The sequence below is a fragment of the Corapipo altera genome, unplaced genomic scaffold (genome assembly GCF_003945725.1).
Source record: "Corapipo altera isolate COAL_440 unplaced genomic scaffold, ASM394572v1 57, whole genome shotgun sequence".
In the NCBI taxonomy this organism is placed as follows: domain Eukaryota; kingdom Metazoa; phylum Chordata; class Aves; order Passeriformes; family Pipridae; genus Corapipo; species Corapipo altera.
This window is the reverse complement of record NW_020884905.1, coordinates 8,330,602-8,342,139: the sequence shown is the minus strand read 5'-3', so window position 1 is coordinate 8,342,139 and position 11,538 is coordinate 8,330,602.

Here is an 11,538-nt window from a genome sequence, read left to right as displayed (position 1 = left end):
TAAAAAAACCCCATATTTTTGTGCTTTTTACAAAACGCTGCAATCCCCTCCAAGGTTCAGGGTAAGTAATTCTTGATATCCTTGTTTTTTGGAGCCTGGAGAGTACAGGCAAACCTGAACATATTACCACAGAGGGAAGAATTTCATCATATTTGTTTTGTTATTTGATCCAGCATTAACAATGAGCAAAGATGGAATAATTAAAAAGTGCTAATTGTTAAAATCTGCTCTCTTGACTTCTACTTGCACTCAGCATTTCCCCCAAGGTAAACCAAGGCACTCAGATCGCACGTCTACGGGTGTTGGAGGGGGTGTGAAAAAGCAGGAAAATTACTGTTTCTGGGATCTTCAATAACATTCCAAAATTTGACACCATAATATGATTCCCACAGTGATGGCAGGAGATTCCCATCCCATCCAGCAATGGCTGGATACACCCAAATTTTCATTAGTGCACTGTTGTGTCAGAAAACTCAGGAAAAGCAAAGGACTAAAATTCCTGGATTCTTTTTCCCTTCAGTTCTGACTAGGTGGTGCAACACCAGTCACCTGAGCTAAACTTTGTCAGTCCCCTCATTATCAAGGGGAAATATGCAGTATTTCTTACCTCCCTGGGCTGTCAGCAGGGTTGGTTGGTGGGATAAAGGCACCCCTGCTGTGATATGGAAGGAGCAGTTGCTCTGCAGCCACCTCAGTTCAGATTCCCATTGGAAGTCCATTCCTGCCTTTGCCTGCACTTCCTGAGGAGTGAAGTGAGCTCTGGACATCCCAGTGGGATGTTGTAAGCTGTAAAAATCATGAGAAATAAAGAAAAGATGGCCAACAATGATACAAATGTAGTTTTCTACAGAAACCCAAGAAATGGTCCTAATGACCCGTCCTGCCACTATGCAAATTGTATTAAAATGGAATTAAATTCCATTAAAACTAACTTATTATCCTGTTTTGCTTCTCCAAACTCTTCAAATATATCTGTAGCTTCATCTATCTGCACAGTGTTGAGGATAATGATAAAAAGGGGTAATTTTTCAGTGGATAGGAAAGTATATCAGTCCTGCTTCAATAAAAGGGGGAAAAATGTTTGACTGAAACAAGGAACTTTTACCTGTGTTGATTTTGGTGGTAGAGAAAAACATGAATAAATGGTTATGGACAATTGGGGTTTGTATCATCCAAAAAATAAAGAATTCTTCTGTGCATTATCAGCCTTCTACATTCACCTAGAGAATGTTTTCTTGTCAACAAACACCGTATTTCTTCTTGGTAACAAACTGCTGGTTTTTCCACTGTAGATGCTCACACTTGTTTTATCAGTGCCCAGGCAATACAAGGTTTCTGATTCTAATATTACAAAAACCTACAATAAGCATGAGAATGCCAAAAAATATCTCATTACCATTAAAATGTGTGTTTTTCCAATGTTCAGCCTGTTTCACTTAGGTGAAATTCCTTCATTTTTGTTGCCATTATTGATTTATCTGAGACCAAAATTCAGCTCTGTGGGTTGGAAGGATGACACACAGAGCATGGAAAACCTCTGGACTCAAAGAGGGTTTTTTTTCCCCTAATATCTGAGTTATTACCCCAATTCTGCCTCTGGAGAAGGCGACACCCAGCCTTGGGTGCAGGACATGACAGTCCTGCCTTGGGATGACACTGGCATGAAGCTACAACCCAGGGCACGGCTGGAGTGCTCCAGAACATTCCCATCTCCTGGATGGAGCTTTCTGTTGCTTTATTTTGACATTGGAGAGGTTGCTGTGTCGATAACTAAGCATCAACCGTTTGGGGGTCTTTCAAATGTCAGCCCAGTGCTGATATGAAATCAAACCTGGTTTTATTGGATCTTCCTGATCCACCAGAGAAAACCTGGAGATTAAAAAGTTATCAGGTTTATGATGTCGTCCTTTTTGGAGCTGAGGAGCAGCTGTTGCTACATAACAGCTCTGAGCATGATGAACATTTTGGGAGAAGGGGTAATTTTTAAATAAAAAAAAGGAATGTAACTATTCTGGAAGAAAATCTGGCCACTGACTTCCTCTGACATGTGGAATAGGCTGTGACAGTTTTTTGGGGACCGCACGATGCAAAGTAGAAGGAAGCTGGTAATAAGCAACTTGGCATTTATTCTTTATGGAGGAATATTTGTTCCTCAAAGTCAGACTATGTGGAATATTAGCATTTGAATAAATTATTCAGCACTTTCTAGAGAACGTAAGGGGAAAAAATCTTTGCAGCATTATAACATGACAATCTACAGGGGAGCAGAAAAAGAAGGCTGTCATTTTTTCTTCAATTACAAAAGGCAAATATTTATTATTTATAAGTATTCGCCTTGTATAGGCTTAAATGTTATTTATGAACCTGTTGCATAGTGATTTTCAATGTAACTCATTATTTTTAGCCTTAGGGTGTTGTAAAGGAGCATGGATATATTTAATGACACTCTGCTAGTCAGCGCAATTACACTGTAATCATTATGTAAAATGTGCTATTAATTAAACCAATTTCTAGTTAGAACATTCTCTTCTGCAGGGCTTAATCTTAATCTCTGGCAATCTTTCTCTCTGTTTTTCACCCATTAATTATATGATTACTTTTTAAGTTACATATGATAAAATATGTTTTTATTTTTAAGCTTAATATGCTCAATTATTTGTATTTATCAAGCCATTTGCCTGAATTATTGAAAAGGCTTTATTTGCCAAACAAAAGGAAAGAAAAAAGAAACAAAATGAAGCTGTTCTCTGGAACTCAACAGCAGTTTGATGGTTTGCAATTGCTTCTGATCTGTTCTTTAGATATTCTAAGGCTGAATTTAATTTTCAGTTCAGAAACATCTCATCTTCAATCTTCTCTTTTTATCCTAATTACTGCACAGAAATCTACACTTATTTTTAAATGCTTCATTTATACACAGAGGCAGTTTCCCGTATTTTACCCCTTTTAATTTTTTTAAATGTAGTTATACTAAAACATTGCTCAGTCTAAATGTAGTTGACTTGAACACCAACCAAATAATTAATATTAAGACATTATGGTGTTTTTTCAGCTACAAATTAATAGTGTTAACAATTCTAGTTAAAATAATTGCATCTAAATGTCTACTCTACTTTAGAAAAGGAAAAAATCACCTAATTTTGAAGTCATCCTTGCTCTGCTCTGCAATGACCCCTTGTGGAAAAAAACACTTGAAAAGAGGAGGAATCATCTGTGAAGTCTCTGTATATTCCCTGGAAATTCAATATTTCCTTCTTGCCAAGAGTGACGGTGAGGGATTATGGACTAATAAGGCTGAAAAGCACTGGGTAAATTTTTTCTGAAGTCCCAAGCTTTTGGGAAGTCTTCAATTCAGGGTCTCCAGGGCAGCGTCTCTCTTGCAGCCTCCCAAGGCAGTTCCTCCTCAACTCCACCTCATCGTGCTGCTGTGTGTGAAACCATCTCTCCTGCTCAGCCTTTGCTGGAGAACTCCCAAGGGGTGGTGTAAAACAGAAGTATTTATTTATAACGCTCCACCTCACTCTGGATTTACACCTGGGAGGAACAGGCCCCTACATGGTGTGGGAGCTGCCTCATCCTGTCCCTTCTGCCAAGGTTGTCACCTGCTCCAGCAGACAGGAGGCAGATGGCCAAGTATCATGTAATCAGTCTCATCCAGCCAGTGCATCCACGTGTATCCAGCACATTGTCGCTGTGCTAAGAGGTTCCCAGCAGAAGCCCAGGGCCCTCTTCCCAAAAGAACAGCACCCTCTGTGCTCTGGCTTTAATTACGGGAGTAAAAGCCTCTGGGGAAAGTGTTCCCCAGCCAGTTAATAAGATTTTGCAGTTTGGGGCAGCCAGAGAAAACCAGGATTGGAAGGTGGAAAGAGGAATTCAGGTACCATGTCTCTCATTCTGGAATTTTTCTTAGGCTCCCAAAAAAAGCAAGATGTGCTGCCTCCTCTGACACTGCCCAGCCCCAGTTTGTTGCCTTCTCTGGTGCAGCTCCAGCAGTTTTGGGCTGTTCTTGTCTGTGCCACCCCAATAGTCCCAGCTCAGCCAGAGTAGGGTCCAGGGACTGCTCAGACACAGCTCCCCATGGGCAGTTGGTGGTTTTGCTGTTTGTACAGAACTCCAGCACCAGCTGGAAATCCCTACAAGACCCATTACAGCATTTACTGCTTTCTTGGTGTTGCCTGAGGTAAGAAAAGCAGATGCAAGGGAAAGGAGGGGTCAGTCCTGACCTACCTTGTTATATCCACAGGGCAGCACCCCACCAAATGTGCCCAATAACAGGGGCCATAAACTCCACAATGGAAAAGTAGGAATTAGGACTTTGGGGCACAGTGCAAAGCCGCTGCCCATCTCCCCAACACAAACCTGCCCACCCTCAGTCTCATCACACACAAATACACGTATGAGTAGGAAAATATATAAGAATAATGTCTACAGATAGTCCGTAACATAAATAGAAAAGGGATCATGAGGTGAGGTCTCCTCTGGGATCACACTGTACATTCCAGCAGCATTATCCTCTGTGCTAGGGGTGCAAGAATCAGACAGTGGAGCATGTGTATTCCTGATAATTCTCCTTTCCCCATTGTTAAGTTTGTTTTTAGGCTGCTCTTCCCTGGATGAGCCCATCCCTCTCTCACAGAGAGCTCCTGGATCTGGCAGCAGGTACCTCGCAAAGAGTCCCTTGCGAACAGTTCCCTGCAACTCTATTTTTAATATACATTGCTGACCCTAATGATGCTCTATTGAGATGAGGGCAAGGAATGTCTGATCAAGTGGAGATTAATTTTTGACTGTGCTGTCTGGAAATGCATGAAAATGCACTCCTTTTTCTATTTAGACTCACAGGATGCTTTGATTGATTGACTAGTTTACAAATGAAGGTGATAAAATTAGGTTGAAGACCACATACATTTCTTAAAATGAGTCTGGCTGGTCGTGGAGACAATGAGGTTTGGACAGATTGTATTGCTGGTTTAGGCAATCTTCTGAACATGTCAAGATTTATAGACCTGTACTGTAATGTTACAATTGCAGCTCACTGATATAGGTTTCTTTGCAAATTCTTTCCCATTTTATTTGAAAAAGGCCATTAGAGAGTTATAGACTATTGAAAAAGCTTTTTCTTTGCTAACCCTTAATAAACTCTTCCAAACAAGGACTACTGCATTTTTGTATTAAATTTAGACCAAAATCTATAAAACATGTTCTCCCAGGTTTGGATAATTTGATTATTATTATCTAAATGGAGTTACGGTTCCTATTGGCTTGCAGTAGCATATACAGTAAATAAAAGGTAAGTTAAGGTTTGTACAAGATCTTAGGACACTGAGGATTTTTCACTCTTCATTTGGATTACTGGATTTTGGGAATGGGAAGTATATTTCCCCAGGTTGAGGAATTATAAAAATAAAATCCTCATAATGTAGTGCTGAAATTAATGTTGCATTGAACTAGAAACAAATTACTATTAACATTTCTTTATTCTTATTGTTGCACAAATACTCACAGAAGCCTTGGGATTTTCTTAATAAAACAGACAAGGTTTACCAAACAAATGAAAACAGACGACGATGGGTTTCATGCAAAATTAAAACCCATGATGACATTAAAAATCATTACAAGAGAAGAGCAATAGATAAGATATCAAAGCTCTTTATGAATTAATAATAAATCCTATTTTATACATTTTGCCGTCAGACTAATGTTATCCAAGAACTTTGTCAGCGATGTCCTAGAGAGGGGGCCTGGGTATGTTTAAAATGGGAGCTCCTGGATTTTGTTTTCACAAAAAAATCAACCAAATATGTGATGTTTCCGTGTGTTGGAGTGCTTGAGGACTGGGAAGGCAGATCAAGGTTTAATATAGATGGCTCTCAGGACATCAATAAAAATCATAAATACGGAGCTCAGCATGTCCTGTCTCTGGGAGAGGGGTGAGGATGCCCCAACATGGAGCAAGACCAGCTCCCTTTCCTGCTGTGAAATAGGGTGTAAAGCTGTGGGAGCAGCAGAAGCATTTTAGGGGTAGGAGCCTCAAGGGAAATGTTGGATGCCACCATGACCCCATTAGGCAGATGAAAGAGGTTGCTTTAATAAAAGCCCTGTGGGAGCATCTCCACCTCCCACAGAAGCTCAGAGGTAGGAGGACCAAACGCCTGTGAGCCTCCCTCCTTCCCTGGGCTGCCAAAAATACATCCTTTGTTGGGGTATGGCATCAAATCCCAGCTCCATGAGCCTCAAGGGCAGGCTCCTTCCTCACCCAGCAGTTCCACACTCCAGGCTTTGGCAGAGCTCCTCATTTCACCACCTCTTCAGGATCTGCCAGATTTTCACTTAATTTACCTGTGCCTTCAGGTAAAGGTATTCGCCCAAAGGGGGGATTGGCCTTTCCCCAGCCTAAGCGCAGCACCCCTTCCTTCAAAATCCAGCCTTAAAACCCAACATTAATGGAGATTTGGGAAGGTGAGGATCACAAATCAGGGTAAAGATGAAACCTGCAGCAGTGGGGCAGGAGGGACACAGCCAGGTACAGTCCCCACACTGCTTCTCTGCCTGCAGGTGTTGAGTTTGGGATTCTCAGTTGTCAAGGGAAGAGCTGCGAGGGGAGGAGTGGTGGGAGATGTGCCTGGGAAGTTCCCAATGCCAAAACATCTCTCATTTAACACTGGGATGTCAACAGCTGATGTCAACAGCTGATGTCAACAACGGTCCTCATCTTGCAGCCAGCCCTGCACAGCTCGTGGGATGCTGCTCTGTGGTTTATGTTTCAACCAGTCAATGTTTGCTTTCTCTTATTCTGCTGATTTTAAAAATATTTTAAAAGAAATTTGCTATAAGAAGAAAACAATAAATATTTTAAATCTGAAATTGGCTGGCTACTAAAGACCCAGTGAATGTGTGGATTGTTTTTCTGTAGGGCTCTGATAACTTAAATAAAGGTTCTTATAAGATGGGATTTCTCAGGCCAACGGACCAAATATATTCCGAGCTTTGCACCCTGCTGCAGATGGTCAGCGATGATTTTTAGTATAAATAACCCCCTGTCCACTGAGGAAAAATCAGCCTTAAGTGGTAGAATGAATGCCCTCTAAATCTAATGCTAAATTTCTGATCACAGTCGACCTAATTTTCTGTTCTTTGCCTAAAAAAATACGTTGCCTATTAAAAACACGACATTAAAGCAGAAGAAAAGAAAAGCCTGCAAATCAGAAAGAACTTTGATATTCCTGGCTTAAACATGATTACTTCACTCTATCTATTCTAATGCACTTGAAAGCAGGTTTACCCTCCTCCCCACCCACTGTAATGGGAGAGACTCCTGTAATAGCTCTAAATGTTTTCTAGGAATGTCTGAAATCTTCCAACAGAGGTTTTTAAAGGTTTAGCTATGTTTGAAATCCAGCTATTTTTCAATCTCCCAAGCCAGCCAATCCAGGTGCCTGTTAGTCTACAAGTGTCTGCCATCTTTCTCTGATTGTCAGTGGGAATAGACTGATGGATCACTTCCCTGTGTCACTGCTCTGGACTGGTGACAATCAGGGAAATGATTGTGTCTGCCTCTACACATATCTGTAATTGATTGCCTAAACCCTAAGACTCTCTTTCCCAGTTGATATGATGGAACATTGGACTGAAATCACTCTCGATGAGGAGGAGTCAGGACCATTTGTTATTTACTTCTTTCCTTGTGCCTTCCTTCTCCCCTGCTGGAATTGTCCCCCAAGAACACATTATGGTAATCACACAGAATGTATGTATAGGAATCAATCAAAGGCAGAGCCGTCACAAGAGTTATGACATTACAAAGTCTGTTTGTAACTTTTGATTTATGGAAGATTTTCTGGTTTATAAATTGAGAGTGAGGCATGTTGGGATGGCTTAACCCTTGAACTTCTCAGTGAGGATAAAATAGCAGGGGAAAAGGAGAATTAATGCAGAATGGGCAGAGCCAAGCTTCCCTTACTTACTCATAATCACCTGACTATGAAATGAGACTAATGTTATTTGCTTCCTATTTCCAGCCTGTAAATGTTTTTGTATGAAAGAAAAATGCTTTACAGGAAAACAAATAAATACAAATCCTGCAAGAAACCTTTATAATCGAAGGCTATGAGCTGCTCAGACTACACATATGCTTAATTTTTGTGCTGTGGCATTCGGCAGCCGTCCATCCCTGTTCCCCAAAACATATGCTTAACTTCAGCTCTGAGCCTTCATCTTATGGAACTCAATGGGTTTTAAGCACACACTTATCTTTAGACTTTAGGAGCTTTGCTAATACTGATGAACTTAAACATCTGCTTCCTGTCACTTTGCTTTTCACCTCTGCATGGTCCCACAGCCTTCAGGTCTGAGACCTGGTTCTTAACTGTGCAGACATGGACAGAAAATAAAGGCTTAAATGTATATATAGTATGTTAAATTAATGATACAAAGGTGTAGAAAATACATATTCAACGGCTTACATGATTATTTACATCTCAGGAGATGTGTGTATGAGTTAATGAATGGCTCAGGGTATACAAGAAAAATATTTATATGTATCCTTTATACTTACATATACTTATTGTCTTCCCCAGTCTGAATATGTGCACTACCCTTTTAATGTTTTAAACATATTATTTTGGGGTTTAAAAGTGTATTTGGAAACTCTGAGCACCTACCACATCTCTATCTACCACTAACCCTTCCTCTTTCAGAACTTCCCCACATCACCTCATTTCTACTTGAATATGCCCCTTTGTTACTCTGCTTTAATTTCTGATGTGATGCTTTCTGAGATAAGCAGTTGTTTTTCAGAGGAAAAATTGTTTTTCCATGACATTTTGCTTGAATGCATCCTCATAAAACAGGCTGTGTTAAATAGCTGGTATGTTCTAGTTGGGAATGAATTTCAGTGGAGTGTACAACAGCTTCTGAACGTGTGGATAAAAAGGTCAAGTTCTCCAGAAATGTAGGAAACTGATATGCTGCTAAGACATTGAAGATCTTGTATTTAAATCAGATACAAACCTACATTCTACCCTCATGGAAAACATCATAGAAGGTGCTTTTTTTGATTCTTTACTTTGTGGGATGTATTAAAAACACTGGAAAAATCTATGACTGGAAAGATGAGAGGGACATCCATCATTTTTTATGTGGGACATTGTAGCTTTTACCACTTAAAATGTTTAGAGGGCCCTCAGAACAGCCAAAGGGACAGAGTGGAGAGAGCAGCACTTCCACTCCTTGGAAAGGCTTTGGAAAGTGTTTAGGGGGAAGCTGGTACAAAGAGGTAAATCACCAGAATGAACCCACATCGCACTAAATTCCAGATATATATTTGGAGCTGCTTCATGTGACTTCAGTAGGATTAGAGTTTTATTTTTGTTATTTACTGTGGCAACAACTTAGAGCTTTAGCCAATGCCCAGACCCCACTGTGCCCAGAGCTGGATGAAACACTACAAAGAGGCTCCTCAGAGAGAGTCCCAAAACCCATGGGTTGCTGTAGAACAACTCCAGCTTTAAAAGTCACCCCAGGAGCAGAATTTGTCTTATCCCACATCCAAAGTTGCATAATTTTCAAATATTTACCTGATAATTTTCACTATGTAATATATTTAGCCATTTTGCTGACAGCTGTACTCGTCTTATTGGCTAATGGCTAAAAGAAATCAGGTTTTCTTTTTAATAGCACAGCAGTCCTTCTTTGCTTAATCTCCTTCAGCTTCAAACTGAAAGCTAATCAGATTGCAGATCCCACTGGGCACACTCTGTGATTTTTTAATACATTAGGAAACCTCTAGCATGATCACTGGAAAACTCAAAAAACCATTTAAAAACAAAAAAGAGGGATAAATGAAAATGTTATGAACCTGGAAATGTTAATTAGGTAATTTTTAAAGAAAAGGCTTTTGATTCAGAGTAAAATGCCATGTCACTTAGTAAGAGTTAACATTTTTCCCTCTACAAAAAGGTTCAACAAAGAAATCAGAACCATTAAAAAATTTAAGCAATACAAATGGATGCTATGAAGTTCTGCTGTAAACTGTTACAGACAAGCTAAGTATGAAATAAAGGCTTAGTACAGTATTTTTATTCATACCCCTGTGTCAGGATATCACCCTTGAACTTTTATATGCCTTTCTCAGCCTCATGGACGATGATTCAACTTCTTTCCCATCATCATTATTTTTATCCTTCTTAGAGATGCACTTGAATCAAAAACCCAGACCAAATCCGGAAATATTAATATTTTCCAAGTCCAAGGCTTGATTTGGATCTAAATTTTGCCAAACTGACACAAGTTACATATAATTATCCACAACAGTTCTTTGGATCCAAGCCTTGATGAAGATACACTTCTGATCTTGCCAATATTTAATACTTAGAAAAAATAATCAGATGTTGAAGGCTGACAGACTTTATGAAAGGTAAGAAAACCATGACAGGATTTTATCACTGACAATGGACAGAAACCACTAAACTCCAGATCCTATAGGGCAATGGTTCTCAGCAGCAGGTAACTCCAGAAACCTCCACATCTCTGTGGCTGTCCTGTGCCTTTGCTTCATTCCCTGTGGATCAGAGGTAGTGACAGTGGTTCTTGGTTGCAGCGGGAATGTTCCTGAGCACTCTGTCTGACTGACCACCATCCAGTGCCCACACAGTGCCTTTCCTTTTGAGGCTTTGAGTTTCTGGGAGGCAGATCGTGAATAATTAGGGGTTGTTACCAGAATGATTCTGGTAGTGTGAGGGCTTCTGGAGCCTAAAAATACAAACGAACAAATCTCATCTCCCTGAAGCACCTTAACAGAGGGTCCTTCTCCTGTTTCCTTTGATTCTTCCCAGCAGCACATACATAAACTCCTGGATAGCCTTCCCTGGTTCAGGGAGCCACACAGACAACCAGTGATTCAGCATCTTGGGCAAAAGCCCCTGATCAGTGATGTGCCACATCCTCATGCAAGTCCTGGAAACACTTTGAAAAATGAGCTCTTTGTCCAGATACAAAATAATAAAAAAATAAGGTCCAGAAAAAACAATTGTATCAGGATCAGTAAACAAAACTGCAACAACGGAATAATTTGCTTGGTGCAGGTACAACATTGTCAGAGTATTAACCAGAGTATTTCCTCTTCTGTAGCCTGTGATCAGGACACTGCTACAACCCACAGAATAGAGGAGCTGTTCTCTGTGATATTTCATTTTTTTTGTTAGCTTGGGGTAGTAATGAACAAGTCACAGCCAAGTGAATTAATCTCTCTGGCTCTCCAGAAATGAAACTTCATGTACAGCAATTTGGGCTTCATTGCTTTTTCACTGTGCCCTTTCTCTAAGATTCTTCATAAAAAAGTAAAATTAAATTAAAACCAATGGAAAGTGTGTTTTAACCACTCCAAAAATGCTCGTAGATTTTCTATTAGGCACACACACATTCCAGCACATGTAAGATGAGGCGTCCGTGGTGAGCATATTGTGTCGTTTAGACTTATCCAAACAGAACCCACGTGCTGAATTAACCTTCCCAGTTGGTTATTCAGTATATGTGGGGTCT